Below are 25,572 nucleotides of genomic sequence, written 5' to 3' on the forward strand. Positions count from 1 at the left end.
CCATGGAGTTGGCTTAAATGTATATACGTATAAGCTAAATTGTGTATATTTGAAAGGACTTCACAGATGAGTCTTAGTATTCATCTTAGAATAGGGAATGGGGAGCTGTTGGGCTACAGTTTTAGTTCAGAGAGAGAAAGTGAATGAGAGATTTTCTATGGAAGCATCCCTGAGTCAGCCCTTGGGGTTGTTATGGCCACAAGAAGACTGACTAACTAAAGAGATCTGGTGATATGTGGCGAGGGCAAGAGTCCTAAAAGGAACGGATGGTTGCCCAGTGCTCCCTTTTGTTTTCTTGGTTCAGTCTGCCGATTCTATATAATGCAGCATTGTTCTGCACTGCAAAAGCAGCAACTCTGATCGTAAAAGAATAGAAAAGCATTACAAATCTTTGCAATGGCATTTCAGAATAAAGCTGCTCATGTGTATTGTTTCCACAGATGAAAATAAGACCATTTTATCCTTCCTAAAGAAATAAACATTTGAAGAGTTTTAAAATTTTCTTTAACTTCGATGTTTAAAAAATCTCATTTATTTGAATTGCTATCAAAATGTCTTATGAGATACCAGGTCAATCTGAACCTGCTATCACAGAGAGTTAAGCCTAAAAACACTATTCTGAGATCATACATTTCCACTTACGTGTAATACGGTTTTTCAAGTACTATACAGTCTGCAAGCCCAGTTCTATGTTCCTGAGATTTTCTTTCCCCATGTCAGATACCTCCTTTATTTTTCTGTTTACTTTTAAGCTAAGAAATTTTACTTCTAATCATCACTTAGGGTATAAAATCAACGATGCATAACTCTCTTCACGTCTTTGAAAACTCTGTATATAATTTGCCTATAAAGAAATTATGGTCATTTGAGATTCACGTCATGCCTCCATCTAAAATTCAGTCATTAACTTTTGGAGTATTACAAGAAAATGTCTTTAGAAAAAAATGTCACTACAAGGTAGGGAGGTTTTGTGAAACAGCATCCTAAATTTAACACTCCGCTTAATCATCATTTAATCTGTTGTACCCGATGAGGGGGCAGATATTTCACATGGATAATACTGAGAGCACAGTGGTTCAGTGATTCTCATGGTTAAAGGAAAAGAACCGGGAGGGGTGTGGTTTATTTAATATCTGTGTTTGTTTGGAGAATAGAAAATCAAGAGAAGTACTTAACATATTTTATCTTCTTTGGCTTGTGTCATTTATACCAAATAAATTATCATTTTGAAGCCCGGAGTTTGATCAGGTCTGTGCTACAAGATGACACTTAGGATAAGAGTGCTTCCGTGCAGATATGTACTATATGCCTACACAAATATATGTTCTCAAAGCCACTTATTAGAGACACATTACAGTTCACTTCAATTACACTTATTCTCAAACCCATGGATGCATGTGACATCTCTGAGTAAAGAGCCAGAGAAATCCAGAGACTTGCAAATGTTTTTCTATTCCCACCAACGAAATCTCATGTGCAAGGCTGTGATGGCTTCATGGTATGATGGATTAGAGAATTCAACATTTTGTTGCCTCTGGGTGGTTTTCATTCTGTACATAAAGAGGACTCTCACAATTTCATATGTCTGCATGCTGAATCATTCATAGTATGGGCCATCAAATCCATATTTATGAATGTCTGGAATATTCTATTTTATAACACTATGCTTTTCATCATATTTTGCATTTCAGGTTATGTACATATTATTGGCTAGCCTACCAGCAAATTTTACAGTTTGGAAAATTGGGTTTGAATTAAAATTTGACGTGAAAATGAAATGTTGACATCACGACATTCTGTTTAGAGTTGTTATTCAAAATACAAGCTAAGGCAGGTGGATCACCTGAGGTCAAGATGTCTAGACCAGCCTTGCTAACATGATGAAACCTTCTCTCTACTAAAAAGACAAAAATTAGCCAAGCATAGTGGCGGGCACCTGTAATCCCACCTACTCCCAGGGCTGAGGTAAGAGAATTGCTTGAGCCCAGGAGGCAGAGGTTGCAGTGAGCCGAGATCGCACCATTGCACTGCAGCCTGGGTGACAAGAGTGAGTTTCCATCTCAAACACACACACACACGCACACACACACACACACACACACACACACAAATAAGCAAACAAAAACAAGTTGATGGGAAGCCTCAAATGGGCTTATAAAGTTGAAAGTTGTTAGCTTTTGTTTTCTCATTTCAAAATAACTCCTTTTTTAGACAAAGCAGTGTATGACAGTCTTAAATGTAATTTGTTTCCTACATTGGACTATCTTCTAGACACTTTTGGAGAACACAGAGATGGAAAGAACTCCCTCTTTTGCTACCTAAAGCTTATTGAGTGATCATGTGGTACAACACATGACAGTGCAAGACCAAGCAACCATGCTAAACTTAGATTAAAAATATAGACCACAGACTTCTAGCTGGGAAATCCGGATAGCTTCAAAGAGAATGTAAGTTTGAGCTGGGTCTTTTTATACAGAGAATTTGAAGGATAGAGTCCAGTTATTTATATAGACATGGCATTTAGAGTAAAATTGTCTTGGTGTATGCAAGTGATTACCTACATTGATTTGTAGTGGTGATAATTGAAATCTTTGAGGGTGATGGAATTATAAAACTGGTTTTGTTTTGATTGTTGAGATCTTTGAGGGTGACGGAATTGTAAAACTGGTTTTCTTTTCAAGCCTGTTATTTTAGTTTGGCTTCCAACATTTCTGAAAGAAGAGATAAAATAAGGACCACAGGACTGTACAGTTTTCTTGTGTCTCTCCAGGGATATTTTGTTTCAATTTGTTTTTTAATATAACAAACTTACATATATTAAATTTAATTGAATCTTGATTTAAAAGGTTTTGAGGTGGATCTCAATGCATATCCTAAAATAGAATAAATTGATTCCCCTGACTAATGCTCCCAGAACTTAGATCCAATTGCAGAAAACCCTACTATTAGTAGTAAAAGGGTATTTATATTTATTTTTATAAGTCTCCAGATTGGAAAAAGAATCCACTTAAATGTGTTTGGAGGAAGCAAGCATAGCTTAGTGTGATGCAACAAAAACCCTGAAAGACAACACCTTGTTAGAAAGCACCAAACTAAGTGATTAGCAGCCTCAAGTCCATGGTGCTTTCTGGTGGCCCTGAAGATTTTGGACTGATGGTATAATCAGTATTCTTCTACTGGATTTCAGACTAGTTTTACTCTTGAGAGTGTTTGGAAGATGGAGGCCCTTTGCTGTACAGCATGTAAGTTGGCTTTAAACAAAAACAACAACAAAAAATGTCCATTGTCATACTGAAAAGAAAGTCCCTGAGAAGATAAGGGATGCTATCTCCTATTGCTTTCATCTTTGTTAGAACATGAGAAATCCTTACTGATTGCAGCAAAAACCTGGCTGTAACTGGATTCTGTGGATACAGGGGCAGGCAAAACAAATCAATTTCTTCCACCCACCCAGTCCCGCACCACTCTGTTTTAGAGAGGTGAAATTCTTTTAAAATGAGCACTGAGAGAAGCACTGAGAGAGGACATAAAAAGAGTGAGTATGCAATAATAAGGTATATAAGGAGGGCTCTGTAGGGAGGGTTCTATTTGTTGCTAGGCCATGAAGATGAAGTCATTCAAATAAAAACAAATGAATACTTGAGCCTATGTTTTAACAACAGGTGGTGGTGGTGTATTGATATGGGGAGACCTAGGATGCCACAAGCACTCGGGGACCCCATAGACTATCCTCAGGGACAGCATTAGTCTCAGGAAAAGAAATGTTGGGTTAGGGTTCTGATTTGTGCATTATCCAAAAAGAGATGGAAGTGAAGTGCGTAGATTAATACATGGGAAAAACAGCGACTTCTGGACTTTTCCCTTCCCAGATTACCTCTATCTCACCTAGCCAACATTCTACTATAAAGGAGAAGGTAAAATTCTGAGAGATTCTAACAGGAAACCATACGTTTTACCTATTAGTGCTAAATTTTCGTTCTTTCAGGCAATGCCCTCCATCTCGACATGAAGAAGAGGATATCTGGTGATCAGAGAGAAGAGTTTGATCTCCACAGTTGCCTAAAGCCTCACATGAGTGTCCTTGAGTGTTTCCCTACCAGATTCCTCTGCTTCCAAAGGGAAAACTTAGCTTCTCTTGCCCGTGTTTGTCAAAACTGCCTTGGTCTCCTGCAGAGAAATACTTTGAAACTGAATGGGGACATATTCTACAAATTCACACAACAACCTCAACCCTAACGTGGTTGCCCAATCTAAAATTAAATTTAAAAAGCCTCTGCATATTCAAAACAGCTTTCACAAAAACTGCACATTAAAGTCATGCATTTTATTTCTTAGTGCCCACTCTGAGTCTTACTGACTTTTATTCAGCATGTCATTCTTAATAAGCTTGGTTATCTGGTTTCCCAGCCCACGACAGATTAGAAACAGCAAAGGGGAAGCTGAGAAGAGACACAGTGACAGCCAAAGTGACAGCTGAAAGCCTGACATTGAGGGAGGAGAGAAAAAAATGATAAAGCATGCATAGAAATATATAACCACATGGTACAGTAATGAATGCTCACAGAGATGACCCCTGAATCATCAGGAGAAAAAAAAGATAGTATTATGTTTAGAAGCATCTATGTAGGAAGACAGGAATGTAGCAGTTAATATATTTTATGAAGATTTCTGTCTAATATTTAGGTTTAAATGGGCATAAGCTTCAGGTACAGAGAAAATTCAGTTATCCAGAATTGCTCCTTCCCAGGAAATGCCTAGGTAAATGAGGTATTACTAATCCCATCTTTAAATACTCTACTGACTTTTTCCTATAATTTGGTTGTAAATAGTGTCAATATTCACTGGTTTGCAGATATTACCTTGTTATCAGAGGAAACAAACCAAAAGCAATTCTAATAAAAGATGTGTTCTCTTTCAATTTGACGCTAAGCACTTTGAGTCCTAAGTTGAGGCAATTGATAAGTCAGCAAAGGAATACCTAATTATGGAAGTATAAAGAGTTTTGCATCTTCCTCCCAACGTAAACTTTAGAGAATTGAATTGAAGCTTAAACACAGGGTTTCATTTTAACCAAATTCAACAAAATAGCTACTGGCACTCTGAGGACATTAATTCCCATTTACATGCATAATACAAAAGATGCCTTGACCTAATCAACCCATCACCGTGCATTTCCATGCATCTAGAGAGAAAGTCTTTGCTTCATTGACTTGGCAACAGTCTCTACCCGTGACCTTTAACGCTATTGTACTTTCCCTGGAGAGAGAATCGAGATGTGGTGGATACAGCAGAATCAAGGTTCTTTCTAAGAAATTGTGTTTGAAAGCAGGGTTTTGTTGGATGTCAATTTTTACTTGTAGTTTTAATGTGGTTTTATGTAGCATTTTATAGATTGTTTTCTTTAAATTGCTTCCATTTATTAAAGAAGACAAGCAGCAGTGTTTTTGCAGATGGGCAGAGGGCCTGAAACAAGAAAGGTGATTTTCTCCTGAGAGAGGCTGGCATGGTCTTGTACCTAGTGACATAGTTCCCTTTCAACTGTCTAAAATATTATTATTTCCCTCCAAAGTAGCCCCTTTTAGAAAGACTCAGGAGTGTGAGAGGAATTTGCTGCAATTTCTGGTTGCAACGTCAACTATTTTTTATGAGAAACTGGAAATCTAAGTTTTTACTTGAAACCTAATGTATAAATGTGGATAATAACTTCATTTCTTAAAATGTACTATGTTTGCCAAATAAAACACTCTGCCATCCAGTTTCTAAAAGCCAACTTAAATATATTTAAAAAAAGAAAACTCTAGTTTTTTTTGTTTGTTTGTTTGTTTTTGTTTTTGTTTTTGTTTTTGCTAGAAGGCTACTTGGAAAGTTATGAGGGTTCAGCTTTAAACCTGGAGAAGTGTATTTCTAGTTGTGGCACCATAGACAGCAGAAAGAGAATCAGTTCAGGAGGGAGAGGAAGTAAGTAGCTCCAAGCCCCTGAAATTATACTTTAGAGAAAGCCTGTCTAGTTTCAAGATTACCTTTAGAAGCAAGATCAATATTTTTGATGTGGTTAAACTTGAGTGTAGGAAAAAAAGTAAACTACAACAAGTATGCAGGCCCTGATGATATTGGAAACAGGAACATTAAAACCAATTTGCTATGATTTTCCAGGTGCAAATGAGACATTGGGGTTTGATGATGCAAAGATGATGCATCAGCTTTTAGGTTCAAAATAAGAACATGGTACAAGTTATTCAGTTAGTATTTTCAATACGATACTGACAGGATGAAACAAAATTAGACAAATTAATTGTAAAATGGATTTGAGGAGAGAAGAGACTAGAGACTGCTGAAGTTATTTGTGCCTGAACTTAAGGGATCCTATACTCATTGGAGGATATTGAGAAGAGAGGTAAAGGGATAGAAATTATAGATTCCAAAGAAAAAAGTGATGAATCCAAATGAAAATAAAGACTGGAAAGAAACAGATGACTCGTTTTCAAGCCTTAGCAATGGAGATAATGGTGATGTCAATAAACTAGTTTGTGGGAGAAAAAATAGTTGTAATTTGGGTCTTACAAAGTTGAAAAGGGTGGGATATCCAGATGATATGGCAGTAAGGTCAAATCAGGAAACTAGTGACATGCAAAACTACTGAACATTCCTGAGTGTGTTGGCTTTAAATCCACCTAGTGATATGCTTAATTTTTAGAGAGACTGTAGAAGGCTAAGGGCTAGATCTTGTTATGTGATGGCAATTACAGAGCAAAAGAAAAACAGGCGGATCAAAGAGAACAACCAAAATAGCATCTTAGAAGTTAGGATGAAAGAAAGTTAATTGAAATAATAATACAAATAATAATTTTGTTTAAGTGAGATGTGTAGTTTTAGTATATAAACTGGCTCATGCCTCTTTAGGAGAGAAACAAGCCAAAATTGAATTTATAATAATGTTTGGAAAGTCATATTATGAAAAGCAACTGAATATTCCATTTGACTACTTTTATTTCTTAATGGTGTAGCTATCATCTAGATCTCCAAGTTCAAATTCTCTGGTTCATGTTCTGTTCACTTTTGTTAACAAGGACAGGATGATATTCCCAATACTCTTCAAGTATAAGTAATATGTAAGCAAAGAAACTTACAATTTTATGAAAACTAAACATGCCAATTTAGCTTTATCTAAAATAAAGTATAGGAAACTTGAAAGAGAAAGTAAGATTTCAGGGTTTTACCTTAACAATCTAAACTGAGGACCTTGGCAAAGACTATCTCTTTATGTTTGTCATAATCTACAATTGACGGGTATTAAATAATCCATGCAGTTGCTTAGCGATTATCAGTATGTGTCAATTTATGGCCACCTTCGAGGTAGAAAGAGTTAGTTGAGGAACAACTTACCTGCAGTAAGACACATACCACCACCCATTATTACATGTTTCTTCATTCAATTTTTCTCAAATTTTATTTTTTAAATTTATTGTATTTTCCATTTTTTGAGACAGGATCTTACTCTGTCACCCAGGCTGCAGTGTAGTGACACCATCACAGCTTACTGCAGTTTTGACCTCCTGGACTCAAGAGATCTTCCCATCTTAGCCTCCTAGTAGCTGGGACTACAGGCATACACCACCATGCCTGGCTATTTTTGTATTTTTTTGTAGTGACGGGGTTTCAACTTGTTGTCCAGGCTTGTCTGGAACTCCTAGACTCAAGCAATCCACCTGCCTCTGACTTGGCCTCCCAAACTTCTGGGATTACAGGCATGAGCCACCTGGCTCTAAGATGTTAATAATGTAATTTTACAGAATTCTTTATCATTCATATGAAATCTGAAATTACAATTATAAATAATAAAGTTAGCCATCAGTGTTAATCTAGTTTAGTAATTAGTATACTGTATTGTAGTTTGGTGATATTTGCAGTAGTAGGAGTAGTCGGTAACCTATCTTAACTAAAAGAACAGAAAATTGCCAAAAATGAAATGCATAGATGGATGGATGGGTATGTATACTAAGTATCTCATAGCATTAGGGAAGATGTATTTACAGAAGTGAGCATTCCATATAACTAATGCCTTCTGTTTTATGCAAGAAAACTTTTCTTGCTCCTTTTACCATTTTGAAAATAATGCACACATCGTACCTTGTTAAATTGAATTTGCTAACGTGAGTTAACTTCTTTTTGATAACTCAAAGCCATCATTGTGAACATCAGTCACTGTACTGTGCTGTAATACAGTCAGTCCTTTGGGGCAGCTGAAGTATGTAAAGCTGTTTGCCCTCACACTAAACTACTGTACTTTCTAAGTTCCTAGATCTACCATTTATAACATATATATATATATATATTTTTTTTTTTTTTTTTTTTTTTGAGACGGAGTCTTGCTCTGTCACCCAGGCTGGAGTGCAGTGGCTTGATCTTGGTTCACTGCAAAGTCTGCCTCCCGGGTTCACACCATTATCCTGTCTCAGCCTCCTGAGTAGCTGGGACTACAGGAGCCCGCCACTGTGCCCGGCTAATTTTTTGTATTTTTAGTAGAGACGGGGTTTGACCGTGTTAGCCAGGATGGTCTCGATCTCCTGACCTCGTGATCCGCCCACCTCAGCCTCCCAAAGTGCTGGAATTACAGGCTTAAGCCACTGCGCCTGGCCTGTAACTAATATTTTAAATCCTTCTCCCTTATTAAGAGAGCAATTGCTTCTTGTCATCATCACTGTGTCTTCATATAGGAGCCACTTCCATGCGAGAGCAACAGTTTGCCTCTGATCCTCTGTGGTTCGTCATGCCAAATAGCAGAAAATTAAAATACCGTCAGCAATAAAACTAACAGATTACAAAGTAGATTACTTTGTAATATATTAGTAGTCTGCTCTGGGAAGTTAGGATTGCAGGATAGAGACCTTCAAGATAAGTATGGTCTGTGTCCACAGCAGCTCAGTGTTGCTTCCTCTATATATTTTCACTCACTGTACTTTGTAGGCCCTCAATGGTTGATTAATGAACAAGTATATGTGTAGTTACAGAATATTTGTGTATAGACCTATATGCATATATAGGTATAGATGTATGTGTAAAACTTGCATACAAATGTGTTATGTGCAAGGCTGTATTGAGATAATTCCCCCCATGTCTCATAATTAATGCAGCTATTGAGTCCACTAAAGAATGTATATATAAGCTATATCTTTAAAATTTTTCCTATGTTACTGAGATCACTTTGGTTTCCCTCCTAGACTTTAGAATGTGACACGTACTGTTGCACTCTGTCTTGCTAGGCCCTTGGAAATATCAGCTACTAAAAATTGCAATCTGTATCAGCCCATTAGAGTATGATGGTTTTATCTTCTGATAATGAGGACAATATTGCATGTCACCATTACTCGCTTTGTTTTTACCCTTTCTGCTTCTGAACTGACCCCAAGCTATAACATCGCTAAATATAATTAAAAATATTACCCTACCTTTAGTGCTCATATGTGTGTCAACCAAGTCACGATGCTCCTAGTAGATTTTCCTTTCCCTTATTTAATGTTGATAAGCCAAGGAAATTTAGCACCATAATTTTGAGACTATTACCAGATTCTGTGTTCAAAGCCTATTCTTACCTCTTTTAAAATAGTAAGAAGACATGGGATAGTATACTCAAACAAGACCAATTGAGAGATGGCTTGGTTATGTATTACATGTAAATGGGCTAAGGTTTATGAAGATTTTCTTGGAAAGAAAATATGATTCTTTTTAAGTAAAGAGATGCTACTTGGTCATTGTCTTCCGTCTGGGTAATTTGCTGGGGCATCTACATGGTCTCACCCAGTTTGCAAGGAGGAATGAGTTTTAGGACATAGAAGATGAAAATTAATTAATCCAGGTGTGAATTCTAATCTATGCTCTTTGTAGTAGGCACTAACTTACAAATTGATGGGCCTTGTCTTTAATGGCCAACAGCTACCATTTATTGGCTGTCACCCTGTGCCAGGCACATTTATGTTTTCTGTACCATCTCATTTGAGCCTCAGAAGCTTTCATAGGTAGATATTGTTATCAGTTTCTGTTTTATAGATGAGACAGCATGAGGCTTAGAAAGATAAGTGCCATGCCAAAGATCGTAGAACTAATAAATATCAGAACACAATTTTAATTACTATGCTGATTCCCAGCCATGAGGTAACTATGACTGTATCTAATAAGTCAAATTTGTATAAACATTATTGATTTAACATCAAACTACTTGCTTTGATTAGTTATAAAAATGGCATGGCTGCCCAGTATATTTATTAGTATCAAATAGTTCAACAAAGCAAAGCATCTATTTCCTTTCTTCCTCCAGCTTTTTGTGGGTTACTAGACCTTGGGGGAAGAGTTGAAAGTAATTAATAAATAGTCCTAGAATATTACTTCAGATTAATATTTACTAATGTGGGTTGATACATGCATTCTCATTAGTATTTACTAAAATACTAATTACAAGCCCTTTTATATGGCCTGGGACTCCAGGATGTTCTTTAATGCCCACATGTGACTTTATATTTCAGTCCCTTTTGCTCCTGTCCTCCAAGACAGAATGGGCTACTCAGCTCATGCCTGGTCTGACTCCCAAAATAGAAGCATAAGACACAGATTGCAAATTATTTTGTTTATTTGAAGACTTAGATCAAATTGTTTTTTCTTAAAAGAGATCACGATCATCCAGTTTCCAGTTGGTCTAGTCTTCTGAGCAAATAATCTGTGCTTCTTAAACACTGGAAAGACTGATAAAGTGAGAACAACACAGTTTTTGCACATTTTTCCCTGTTGATGTTGTTGGTTTAATTCACCTAAGGTGGGGCCAATAATGTACAGATCCAACATTGAGTCTGTGCATTATCTGCTCCACCTTAAGTGAATAGGGTATCTATCCTGAGAGACCAACTTCTCTGTTTTTTAATGTCTTGGCTGTTGGTAGATGAATAAGTTCCTTGAGGTTACAGTAGGCAGTGATGCAAAGATATATTTTGATTCACTTTATGTGAAGACACAGAATTTTTTTTTTACTAAGTTAACTATTATTATTATAGTGTTAGAAAATTAAGTGCTATGAAGTCTACTAACCTCCTGCATCCTAAGGCAGGTCTCAATGCTTGCCTGGGAGATAAATGAGAGTGTCATTTTACTGTAAATGCTGCTCAGTGATTTGAGAATTGAATAGCATAACCTTGAATCCAAACAGATTATCCTTTTTTTCCACTGCATGCTTAGCTTTTTTTTTTTTCACTTGAACTTAGCTTTACTTAAAGTTATCCAAAGAAGGAAATGTGTTTACTTGTGGCAAACCATTGTGATATCTGCTCATTTCTATCCTATATTAAAACAATTTCTATCTCACAAAGCTGTGTAATATTCTTGGTTACATTATAAAGGTTGTCAATCTAAAAAATTTGTCATCTTCCAGGTGTTTGGGGAGATATTTGAAAGGATCCAGTTGATTGACATTTTTTTTTTATTCACATGTTTGACTTTGTATCAACATTATAACAATGTTGCTCTTTAACTGTATTTTACCTATATCTATAGTCCATTTTCTTGACTTCTTAAGAAAAGCAAAAGCTTGCTTGCTATTTTAAAATCTTTTTTCTTATTTAATTTTAAAGCTAAGTCACATAAGAACTCATCCTTCATAGGTCTCTGTAGGATGCTTGAGAGTGGCTTGGGTAATAAATTCGATTCAAAGAAAAATCAAAATAAATTCAGAAGAAACAGTGTTATTTTTTACTTAGGTTAATTCATACAGGCATCAGATATATTATAATTATATATTCAGTGAGTGATCTGTATATTTAAAAAAAGTAATAGATGTAATGTTGTTTTTCCTAAATTCAATTTTTGAGACAGTGTCTTGCTCTGTTGCCCAGGCTAGAGTGCAGAGGTGCAATCACAGCTCACTGCAGGCTCAACCTCCTAGGCTCAAACAATCCTCCCACCTTAGCACATCCCCCCACTCCAACCCCCACCAAGCTAGGACTACAGGCGCACACCACTATGCCCAGCTAATTTTTGTATATTTGTAGAGACGAGGTTTTGCCATGTTTCCCAGGCTGGTCTGGAACTCCTGGGCTCAAGTGATCTGCCCATCTTGGCCTCCCAAAGTGCTGGGATTACAGGTGTGAGCCACTGCACCTGGCCTCTACTGAATTCTTGAGGTGATGTTTAGAGGTAGCATAGCATATAGGACAGGATATTAAACCTTTAAGAATCCAAGTCATGGTTCTAACAGTAACCATGTCATTCAGGGCAAATTACTTATACTTTGTAAAGTGCATTTTCTTCATATACATTTTCTTTATTAATATAATAAAGATAATTTTATTTACTTTTATATTTTTGTGAGGTTCTTCTAAGTCCAGTAAGGGAATTTATTTTGCAGTGTCTTACTGTCATCAATGATCAATGTCAATAGTGAGTAATCACTGATCATCTCTCATTGATTTTAATATGTGGTGTGTGAGCTTTACTCTAGTGTGTTTGGGAAGTTTGTAATTTTTGGAAGCAATGAAACCACACTAAAATCTTGATTCTGGGAGAGCTAAAACATTTTCAGATATTTTTCTTTGCCTATGCTCTCTTCCTTGCTCCTTGCTAAAGACAGACAACATTACTTCTTGGTGTTCTTCTTTGATTCTGGGTAGCCTGTTTGTCTGCTGGCTTGATTGTGCCCATCAAAATAAGGGAGGACCTCAGCCTTTGTCCCATACTCCAAGAATCCTTCCAGGGGGATGTCTCCCCATGCTCAAAACCTATCCCATCACCTGGAGTCCCTACTTGGTATCTATCTCATTGTTTAGTATCTACCCCGTTACTAATCTTCTCCTTGGGAATCTACTCTTCCACATACTCTTCTGACAGTAACATCCTCTTCTTCCAAGAAGAAAATCTCAATGTAGCCCGATCCATGTTAAGCATGTGCCTGTACATGCCCCAAGAGCTACCAATCTGTGGTCTCTAGAGTGGCACTGCCCCTTGTAACAAGTAGACTATTCTTTCCTTCCCAACTCTGACCGTACATCTGTCACTAGAATTTCTAATGCTTCACTGTGCAGTCCATAGTCTTATAAATTCCCTTTTGAGTCATTCTAAGCTCTATCTCTTTAGGGGCTAAAACCAGTAAAATATAACTTACGGGTTCTAATTTGCTCTGCTCAATCATCTTGCTCTACTCCCCCACCTCTTGCCTGGCTTTCTCTCTCCTCTCCCATTTATCATCCTCATCTCATACATATACAGTCCAGTCTGGCACTGAGCTGGGAGAATGGAAGAGGAGAGAATATTATCTGCACTAGCAACGAACAGTCAAAAATATCTCAGTTTGGCGACATGATCATATGTGATTGAAAAGATCTGGAGAAGGAGGGTGTAGAGGGTTAATGAGTCACTAAAGGTCCAAATGTCAACGGTGCCAAGAAATTGAAAATGAGGTTTTTCCAATGCTGGTCAGTGATACAGATGGCTGAAGGCAGACTTGTAAGAGTTGATTCTAGTTGAAACATGTAAAATGAATATACACGTACTCAGAAAGGAGTTATCTTAATATAACTTTTGTACTTTCCATTATAGCTGCACTGCATTTTTACAAAGTTGTCATTTGGAATAATAGGATTCTTTCTAAAGATAGTCAATAACAAACCATGGGATTAATCTAAATTCTGTAAAGGGGAAGTTTTTTGCATGTGAAATAAAATCTAAATTGTAATACAGCCTTGTGTATTCGTGTTATATTAATCTAAACAATGCTTGATCATAACGTGTTGGTGAACTTGCCCCACAAATCTGTCTTACCAAACAAAACACCAGATGCAGTGCTTAGAATGGTGACTTGATAAAATCAGACGCATTGGGCAGAAAAGAAAGTGGAATGTTCTAAATAAATGTCACTAACTATTGGGAGGATGGAAGAAAATTATTCTTGTAATATCTCAGACCCTTACCCAATTGATATTTTTTAAAAAATATATTTTGAATGCTAAGATGATAGAATTTTTTTAATGAAGGAAAATTTAATATTTAGAAATATGATTCCTAGAATACATGTTTCTATTTGTCATACTTTAAAATAATTTCTGAGGTGTTGTTTAAAAGTAGGTGGTGGTTTGTACTACAGGAAGCACTAATATGCCTCTTGTGGTTCTCTCCACATGCACGAAGAAGTAGGAATGGGTTTGGAAATGGAGGGGTGGGAAACCTTTTCCAAATACTGACCTGAGAAAGGGAATATCCATTTACAATTTTGTCTTATATCTGGACTTCTTTAATGAAAATTGTCATGGCCTACATACTAGGGTTTAACACAAAACAATTGTCTTTTATATGTGCTTAGAGAATACATTCCCAGAAGTCCAGTCTGGTCTCTCAGCCAGTTGAGGTAAAAAAAATAATCAATTAATTCAATGAAAGGTCCACAAACCAATTGAATTAACTAAATTGATTGGCTGTGTAACTGAATTAGGCCAGTAAATTTAGTCAAAATGGTAGGCTTTTTAAACTGAGTGCTAATAAAAACATCCCTCTAGTTGACAAAAGAGATTGAAGTACAGTAGAGTTTCTTAGACAGTGTCAAGAAATAGGAGAGCCAACTTAAGAAATTTGTATCCTCACGTTAAAATACCACTGACTTATCCCAGAGTCTTTCAATAGCCTGCACACAGACATGCCAAAGTTAAATTCTGGAAGAGAATATCAATTATGTTGGCCGTTGAAAACTCATTAAAATCTGACCAGAGATTCTTCACAGAGCTAGAACAAAAAACACTATGGGAATGTCCCAAATTGGCTGCTCTCCGTGTTTTTCTTTGCCTATAATTTACTATTTCTAAAGGCAGAGATTTTTAACAATAATGTTTCAAAAGAGTAAAGACTGAAGGATATACACAAGCTGTCATGCCCCTTTGTGGCTTATATAGTTCATGCTTACTTGGCAGCAAAGAAGGAGTAGGATGAGAACAATGGTAGACCTACCCTCTGCCCTGTTATCCGTGAATGCCCATATACTTTATATCTCACTGTTCTCAAAAACAAACCTTTATTTTAGTCACACTTACCACCTTCAGGGCCTTGAGCACCTGCCATCAAATGATTAATCAATGCTTTATGTGTAATTTTAAAATAAATGAATGAATGCTGAATGAATGAATGAATTGTAACAGAGACTTAAAATAGCTTATTTTCTCTTTACTTCAGAAAGCTTATCTGGCTTTTCAAGCCTCAACAAAGAGCTCAGGACCAATTGACCTTTCCTTTCTTTGGAACTCTTTAGTGCTTATATATATTCTGATGATTTGGTTCTTGATTTTTATAATAATAATACCAATTAATGTTACCATTAGAGCTAACATTTACTGAATGGTTAGCATATGCATGGTGCTGCCTGAAGCAGTTTGTATGTATTATCATTTTATATTTTCATAACAACTAGTTAAGTGGACACAAATATTACATTGTACAGACAAGAAAATTGAGCCTCCAAGAGAATAAGTAGTCATCCCAATTTCACATAGCTAGTATGGAGCAGAAATGAAAATCAATCCCAGACATTCTATGCTAAAACCTATCCTCTTAACCACTAATCTGTCTTCTAATCTATCTAACCTTCTTCTTGGGGACTTGTGTTAGTCTGTTTGCATTGCTATAAAGGAATACCTAAGGGTGGGTAATTTATAAATAAAAGAGGTTTATTTTGCTCGTGGTTCTATAGGTTATACAAGCATGGTGCCAGCATCTGCTTCTAGTGAGGCCTCAGGAAGCTTACAATCATGACAGAAGGTGAATGAGGAGTCAGCATGTCACATGGTGAGAGAGGGAGCAAGAGAGAGAAGGGTGAGGTCCCAGACTCTTTTTAAAAACAAGATATTCTGTAAAATCATTAGCTCTGGGAGGGCACCAAGTTATTCATGAAGGATCCACCCCCATGACCCAAACACCTACCACTAGGCCCACCTACAACTTTGGAGGTTACATTTGAACATGAGATTTGGAGGGTATATACATTCAAATTGCAACAGGACTTGACTCTGATTTTTTTATTATTAATGATTATTTTGTCTTTTTGATTGGATCTTAAGCTGCTTAATTCACTCTTTATTCTCATTCTTGATCCTTTATCTTGCTCTTGATGGAGCTAACCACACTGCAGATAACTAGAACATACTGATTTGTTAATTATGGATATTCTTAGCTAATACTCTTCATCTTTATTATTGCTCTTGTGACAGTTCATAAAATTCAGATTCCTCAAAGAATAGCATGCCCCTGTTTAACAGCTTAAAATACATTTATGCCATGTTAACAGTAAACTGGAGTAACTGTAATGACAAGATGATTCATGGTTTAATTGAATTTCTGAGATGATATATATTGTTTGTTTACATTGCATTGGAATAGCTTGATTTAACATATTTCACTGTTGTCCCAAAAGGAATCTTCTAGTTTATCATCACTCTACTGGCCAAATGCAAATGCTTCTTTCTTCCTAATTGTGCTGCTTATTTATACAGCAAGCCAAGTCTAGTTGATTTCCTGATACAGCATGAATTTAAACTATGCTTTCCAAGCCGTTGTAGTCGAACACAATGAATTAAGTCATTCTCGAAATCTGTCTGTGTTTCTATTATTGACAAATAATAGAAACAAGCCCAAAATACTTGAGGAGTACGTTAGAAGCAAGTGGTATCGCCAATTAATTTAAAATCTATTGATTCACAAATAGCATTTATAGTCTGTAGAATTGCTGGGCTTCTTAGTCTCTTCTGTCTTGCTGTAAGTCAATACCTGAGACTGAGTAATTTATAAAGTAAAGAGATTTATTTGGCTCACACTTCAGCAGGCTGCACAGTAAGCATGATGCCAGCATCTGCTTGGCTTCTGGTGAGGCCTCAGGTTTTTCTCATGGCAGAAGGCAGGGGGAGCCAGTGTGCCACATGGTGAGAGCAGCAGCAAGAGAGGGAAGAGGTGTCGGGCTCTTTTTAAGCCACAGAGAACACCACCAAGCCATTTCTGAGGGATCATCTGCCCTCATGACCCAAGCACCTCCCACTAGGCCCCATCTCCTACATTGAGGGGTCACATTTCAACGTGAGATTTGGAGGGGACACACATCCAAACCATATCATTGGGCTATTTTCATTTAGTTCTTCCATAGCTAGCCTATTTTCATTTCAAATTAAACGTATGTAAAATTAAACTTATTATCTTTGCTCCAAAACATATTCTTCTTCCTTTATTTTCACCCTGTGTTGACTACACCATTATTCACCCAAGCTAAAAACCTGGGAGTCATTTTTAACTTTTACCACTGTCTCATCTCCATGTGTAAGTGATCACAAAGTTCTGCCCTTTCTACTCCCAAACACTCTCAGGTGTCGCCCCTCTTCTCTATGTCACTACTACTGTTTTAGACATACCATTTTCCACCTGAACTATCGCAGTAGCCTCTCAACTCACCTCTCTGTTTCCTATTTGCTTCCTTTCTATTTTCCATACTTAATACTGTAAGCTTCCAATGAGATTATGCTATTCCTGTCTAAAAATCACTCCCAGGTCTCCACGGCCTAAGAATGAATGGAGAGAAGGCCTCCTTGATTTGGTTTCTGCCTGCCTGAGTCATTGGTTGTGCTTTCCTCTACTGTCCGTGCTCCACTTCTGTTCCATGCTTCTGATGTCCAGACTACTTGGAGTTTTTGTTTGTTAGTTTGTTTTTAACTTATGTTTCTTATACCCTTCTTTAGGCTCTGTTATCTAAAGAGAATGCCTTTTCTTTCATTCTAACTTTACCCTTCCAGGCAATACCACCAAGAGTTCCATACTCTTCTGTAAATGCCATGATACCTTGTAAACACTTTTCCTAAGGCTGCTATTACACATTATTTTAATGAGTTACTTTACTTTCTTTTTTTAATTATACTTTAAGTTCTGGGGTACATGTGCAGAATGTGCAGGTTTGTTACATAGGTATACACGTGCCATGGTGGTTTGCTGCACCCATCAATCAGTTACCTACATTAGGTATTTCTCATTATGCTATGCCTCCCCCAGCACCCCACCCCCTGACAGGCCCCAGTGTGTGATGTTCTTCTCCCTGTGTCCATGTGTTCTCATTGTTCAGCTCCCACTTGTGAGTCAGAACATGCAGTGTTTGGTTTTCTGTTCTTGTATCCGTTTGATGAGAATGATGGTTTCCAGCTTCATCCATGTCCCTGCAAAGGACATGAAGTCATCCTTTTTTATGGCTGCATAGTATTCCATGGTGTAGTTGGAAGCTTTTGAAGATGGTAGTCTGTCTTACATGTCATTGTTTTCCTACTAAGTAAAATAGACCCTGATAAATAAAAAGTGTTTAATCAGTGCTGAATGGCTAGATAGATGGATAAATTAGTGAATGGGTCCTTTTTTTCATATGCTAGTATATTCCCAACAAATTACTTTTTCTGTCTGTTTGCTGGTTACATAATTTCCTGCAAAATAAAACAAAATAAAGCAACCACCCTGAAGCATCCTAATAATCTTGCACACCCAACCATGATTCCTACACTGCTAAATGTAAACATCTTTTATGAGTAGTACTGAAGATTACCTTTCTCTTGTATTCTACATAGAATGGGGGAATCATTGGGTTTTCTACTTGAAAGGAAAAAATTAAGCAATTTAAATACTGTACTGTAGGCATTGCTGTAAATTATAACTTTAATGACTCTGGCTTCATATTATTTTCATTCAAATACATATATAATTTAGCAAATAAGCACTTTTTGCTAGTATTGGTAGAAAAAATAATTAGATCTAAACATTTCTTTTTAAATAGTATCAAAGGCATCATAATTTCTCAAATAATAAATTGTAATTAAAGTTGTGCTAGATAATTTTTGGAAATAGAAATACATTTTTACACATATATCCTTAGAGATAAATAAGCAAATCTGAGAGCTGGCATCTTCTCTAAACTACTTTTAGTTTAAATTATTGCCACCGTCTTCATTTTCTCCACTACTTTCAAATATCACATTGCCCGCTGTTATTGTCTGCTTTGTAATATATGCAGATATGTTCAGGTTAAATAAATACCAGTTAAGTAAACAGTTTATTTTCCAGTTTAGTAAGCTAGAACAAAATGATAGTTGAATAACATTAGATATGATCTCAATATAGTGTTTTGCAAATGTAAAGATATGTTTGAATTATAAATGCATAGCGGTGCACACAAAAGCATGTTTGATTTAATAACTAATGTTTCATAAGAGATCTCCCATTGCAGGGACCTCATGGAAAAGTTTCACTGAATATTGCCATTTAAAATATATTTAATAAATTTCAAAATAATCAGTTTTCTTTAAGTATCATAAAATGTGTATAATATTTTATCTACAACAGAGCTGGGAAATTCAGCTGAACATCATTTTGTCTTCATTTAGCCTCTTTTTTTTTAAACCTTGCTAAGCAAAATATTGATACTCACATTTTACTCATAAGAAAACTGAAATGGGGGTGGAGGAACATAACATCAGAGTGGATGATTGTAACACTATTTCCAGCCTTATTGTTCTAAGACCTCTGTAAAGAATTCTGTGCTTCTCTAGGGATTTAACCACAACTTAAAATTGCAAATCAAGCTCATCAAGCATGTGTTACCTCTTGACCACATAAATTTTATGACCAAGGCAAGTTTTCTCTGTAGAATAAAGCATAGCCACATTTGAATGAAATCATGGTTTTAGATTAACTTTAGCAATTACACTCCACTTTAAAAAACAAACAAAAACAGTTCACAAGAAATTTTCCCTGGACTAACTGTGATTTGTGGCTTTTTTTTTAAACATAGGTATAGATGAAAGCTGATGATACATAATGAAGAAGCCAGTAAGACAATTTTGAATTGCTGTGTAAAAAATCAAATTATTTAAGTTCCTATGAAATGCTGTAAATAGTCAACAGAGATTAATTGTATTATAGCAAATTATGGTTACATATTTTCAGAATCAATTTAGCAATCGTTAAATATTATGGGTCACCATAAATTTGTTCTCATTGATTTTTACATATAGTTTTTACATTAGGTTAGGTACTAAGTTGAATATTTTTAAAGTCTATTTAAAAGTTGAAAACTAATAAAGATCAAATAAAATGTAATGACAATAGAAGATACAGAAAGGTAATTTTAAATCTTAATAAGCTCATCCTATTTTCTTTTTTGGTTTGTCCCTATCATAAACACTGATGGAAAATTTCCATTGTTCTCTAAAGTTTTATGTGCAGTTACAACTATTATATACTTACTAGAAGCTTAAATTATGTTAGCTTAACAAAATAGCAAAATATATATTGATGGTTAAAATTTGCTGCTGAATTTACAAATCTCCACTTCAATTATTAATTCTTTACTGTTGTACTTAAAATGTATCATTACATTTAAATACAAAAAAAGCTCTTCCTCAAGACCAGCATGCTTTCTTATACTACAAATTACACTCCAACCATTTCCTATCGATAACATATATTTAGTTATAAAAAGTGCATGCAATAAGCAAAAACTGATTTATCTGACTGGATGAATATTAAATAAATTTGGTGTAATGAATATGTATCACTTATAATTTTCAGAAAAATGATTTGAAAATGATATTGATAATATAAAATGAATCAAGAAGTATATAAAATTATATCATATTATTTTGCCATATTCAGCTACTGGAAAATCTGAATTTTAGCTATCAACACAGAAAAAAATGTATTTTCTGTGAAAATAGCCAAACAGGTTAAACACTAAAACAATTTTTTTTTAATTTCTTTTACTCATATAGAATATAAAAGTTATTAATCTTTTCTTCATTACTTGGTTTCTATAGCAACTTGGGAAATGTTGTTCTCAAGATAAATTCTCTAACATTTGTTTGCATTGTCAGGAAACCAAAAGAAGAAAATAAATAGATACAAGCTTCGTAGAAGTCATGTTTTTAAAGATTTATGTAAGTTACACATTTTGAATTACAAAAAAGATACCACTAAAGCAGATAAGCTCCACAGATACATGCTAAAATTAGTGGGTAAAAATTTAAGAAGAGAAAAGATATTTACATAATCTTAAAGTGTCTTTCCAATGGTATTTATTAACTCTAAAGTGATACATAGTAACTTTTACAGTGGAGTAACCCAGCGGACACCAACTAAACCAAGGGATCAAAGATCACCAAGCAATATCATTTACCTCCAGACATCATGCTCTGAGAAGGACTTACTGCCTCTGGAATATTCTTTAAATAAATGCATAACCTCAATCTAATAATGAGAAAATATCAGACAAACCTAAACAGCAGCACATTCTACAAAATAACTGAGCTATACTCTTTAAAAGAGTCAGTGTTTCCTTAGTGCTCCCACCAAGGGGATTAGGGAGACAGGACAACTAAATGTAAGGTACGATCCTAAATTGGATCCAGGTACAGACTAAGAAGATTCATGGAAAAACTGGTGATGTCCACATAAAGTCTGTAATTTGGTGAATAATATTGAATCCATGTTAGTTTCTTTTAATAACTATCCTATGGTGATGTAACAGATTAGCATTAGGACAAACTGGGTGAAGAACATACATGGTGACTGTCTGTACTAACACTGCAGCTCTTCTGTAAATCTAAAATTATTTTTTAAAAGAAAGTTATACTTAATATTGTTGTTTACATTACAATAAAAACAGAAAGCCATACCCATGTCTCAGCAAAATAATAAAAATAAATAGCATTAAATATATGGAAGAGCACTTGTCAAGTTTTCACTAGTTTTTTTTTAATGATAAATGATTACTTTGTTAATATATAAATGTGAACAGCTTCTTACTGATTTTATGGCACACTTTTGGAACATGTATGATGCTTTTTCACCTTGAACTAATCTTTAGGAATACAGCAGAGTGAGAAAAGACCTGTATTTATTCATTAGATACCTAGTGCAATGCTCTTAAGATTCATATTTTCCCTAGATAAATATATGCAGCTAGGATAAAAAATAATTGAATACAGTGTGACAATATGGACTATACATGTATAAAACTACTCCTAAAATATATTTTGTCTATAACAAAAATTATGTGTTGGAATTACTGGTTCATGTTGTGTTCTCCTTTTGGATTAGCCTTGAAAATTATGCTAGCAGTAGCGTTTTTGGAGATTACTATTCTAAATTTGAGGTCTGGTTAATTCCATTTTTTTGTTGTTTTTGGATTTATCTTTTTTTATTTTTATTTATTTATTTATTTTTTTGAGTAACTGTGGAAAAGCCAACATGCATTTCTGTAAAAATCACAATTTTTGTCTCAGATCTCTACATACATATGAGGGTTACCATATTAATTTACATTGTTTCTAATCTGGGATGTGATTATGACAAATTTAATGATGGATGGGAATAAAAAGAACCTTTTTAAAATCATTATTAGAATATTATGTAGTATTTTATTCAAGTGATATGTGTCACCCAAAATAATTTATTTTGAAACTTGCTTAGCTATATTGTCTACTTTATTAGCAATAAATAGTTCAGTGGTTAGTTAATAGTTATGCTATATCTCCAAGTGAGGATAATAAATAGTGATTATAGAAGCATCTTGTAAAGTTTAAAATGTTATACAGAAAGATAGTTTCTGTTCGTATTTTTGATATTGCTATTTATTTCTATTGCAATGAGTATTTCAGGAAAAAAATATATTCTACTCTAAAACCTCTCTGGGACTTTTCAAAGACTTAAAAAGATAAAGCTCAGTCTCCCTAATCCTGCAGAGTTTTTTCAACTGTTTTTTGCTACCTCACTTAATAAACTGAGCTCCACCATGTTCCAGGTCCCATGCCTGTCACCGGGGTCGAACTAAAGTAAGACTGAGCCTTGCCTTCTACATGCTCAGAGCTTAAATCCCCAAATGTATTCTTTGTTATTTCTTTGAGTAAACTCTTTCTTCAGACCAGCTGGCTACACTCAATTTCCTGATGGCCACCACTCCTCCCCTCCCATTTCTCCTGCATAGATTTTCTTCTCTCCAATTCCCACAAATCCCATAAACTTCATCACCTGGAGGGCCTGTATCCCCTGACCAGCGCCATCCTCAGCGATTTTTATTTTGACACTGAAAAACAGCCTATGCTTTTTGTATATCACAATGCATCTGGATTTGAATCTGACCTTTCCTCTATTTACCTCCTCCTTCATTTCTCTCACCCCATAATCATAACCTTTGATTATGAAATTCCTGCCTGAAATTCCTATTCCATAATGCTGTATCTCTAAGGCACAAAACTGATATGCATGCTCTGTAACCAGGAGGAGGAGGAATCCCTATGCTGTTAATGCTATCCATGCGTTCCAAACTTTTACACATCAGAATGCCCCCCAAAATGATGATATTTGAATGACACATTGAAGTAATTGAGGAGGCTGTTTGCCCCTGGTTATACTCAGCTACTCCAAGAGAAGAAATATTGATATCACAGCACAACTGTCCAGTTTCCAGCAAAACACAACCTATTGTACCAATTGTACAGATAGTTACAGAGCAGTATTTCTTCTTAAATCCCATAATCAATGCATTTTCTTCTTCCTGCTGCATGATATGCAATTAGTCCTTTCATATAACTTATGGATACCAATATTTGGCTGGAGAATATATTGCAGTAGTGATTTAATAAGCTTGTAGACTATAAAGAAGCAAACAAAAATTTTTCACATGTTGACTATATTTTTCACTCTTTGAGCCATTCCCTTAAGCTTGAAAAAAAGAACACTGATTAAGTAAGGAGACCTTGAGATAATCACTCTTATTTCTCTATTTTATTTTATTGTCCCACATATCATATAGTGGATGATCTGTGAAAATGCCACTGAGACACTGAATGGATAATCAAGTGTGACCCTGGAAAGCAGTAAAATGGAGGCTTTGTTGAAAAAGAAAGGAGACGTTGAGACATTAGACACTACTAGAATTGAAACACCATTCGAAATACTTTACAGCTCCCATTGTTTCTAAAAAGCATCTTATTACACAAAGACAACTGAAGAGAAACCATCATTGATGAGTGATGTATAGAATTCTTACTTGGTTTAAGGCATTTTGTTATGCCATAGACAATATCAAATGTGAAAATTTTCTGAAATATATAAAGCATTATACAAATGTAAGTAATGAGAAAGATGCTAGTAAACTTTGTCACTGGGACTTAACCAACTTCAGACTGTGGCTCCAAAACTCTGGGAACTTTTAATGCAGTTAGAATAGATACAAAGATGCAATAATACTTAGGAATATAAAGCCAGGGGTAAAAACAGAAACATATAGGTGGTAAAGATAAGAAGGGATACAGTATGTTAAAGAAGGAAAATATAATTTGTAATAGGGAAACAATAGAGAAAGTTTCATAGAGATCTATTTTGAGCTGAGCATTAAAGAATGGATATAAGGAGAAAACTCAGAGTTCAGATTTGATGCAGCAGTGAACCAACGAATTTCCTTTGCTCATCCCATTTATATTACATTCTATCCTGGTCATTATAAATTAACAACATAGCTTTACTTGCCCAGTAACATATCATTACTTGCAGAATGCTATTTATTTCACAGAAATTGATATACTGAAAGGAACTAAAAATATCTTTCTTATTCTGTGAACATGTGTAACCAATATTATGTCCTTCTAATAATTTGAAGCCCTTCATTCACCAAGTGCTATTTGTAACACTTTACTAAATGTTAATAGAAGAAGCCATCTATTATTTTACTTCTCTGAAGATAGCAATTATGAAATTGTCCCTGCTGAATAGCAAACTATGTTGATAATATGCAATTAAGATGCATCATCAGAAAAAGAAAAGTGCAGTTTACTTGACTGAGTTAAATCTGTAAAAATGAAAGAAATTGTATAAATTCTTTATATTTCTCTATATTTCAATTTATAAATTTTTAAATCTTTAGAATAAAAGCACAAGTTCATAAATGAGTAAAGCATCCCAATTGCTTTTGAAGAATGAAGAAGTATATGGTAATAAAGCAAATTTCATTCAAGTAAAGCAGTCAGGAAAAAATGTTTTCCTTAGCTACTTAAAAGCAAAATGAGTTATTTTTCACTGGATTTCTCTTTTATATACTCTCACCATGCCATGCGTGTGTTCTCTAATCCTAGAATCAATAAAGTTTTTTTAAATGAGCTTCACCACACACACACACACACACACACACACACACACACACACACATCATCATCATCATCATCATCATTATTTTATGCTCTGGAACTTGGAACTAATGTATACTGTCTACCTGGTTTGACCCAGAATACTGGGTTAGTAGTTCTAAAATACTGTAACAATTACAATTGGTATTTAAAGCTGTTGACTATTTTTTTACCTGCATAATCTATTCTGAATGATGGAACTTCAGAGTAAGAAGCAGCCATATAAACATCCCAATACAATCATTTATTCCCATGAAGCAAATGCTCTGTTTATTATCATGCCCTTACCAAGTGTTGGCGAAAATGTGGAAGAACTGAAACTCTCACATACCATTGATGGGAATGTGAAATGGTACAACTT

General features: G+C 35.3%; 1 protein-coding gene across 29 annotated transcripts in view; it reads left to right on the forward strand.

Annotated features, from left to right (window-relative positions):
* Positions 1–25,572, forward strand: part of NRXN1 (neurexin 1) — a 1,116,221-nt gene that overhangs the window by 338,894 nt on the left and 751,755 nt on the right. The window lies entirely within an intron of this gene.

This window comes from Pan troglodytes, chromosome 12, assembly GCF_028858775.2.
Source record: "Pan troglodytes isolate AG18354 chromosome 12, NHGRI_mPanTro3-v2.0_pri, whole genome shotgun sequence".
Taxonomy (NCBI): Eukaryota; Metazoa; Chordata; class Mammalia; order Primates; family Hominidae; genus Pan; species Pan troglodytes.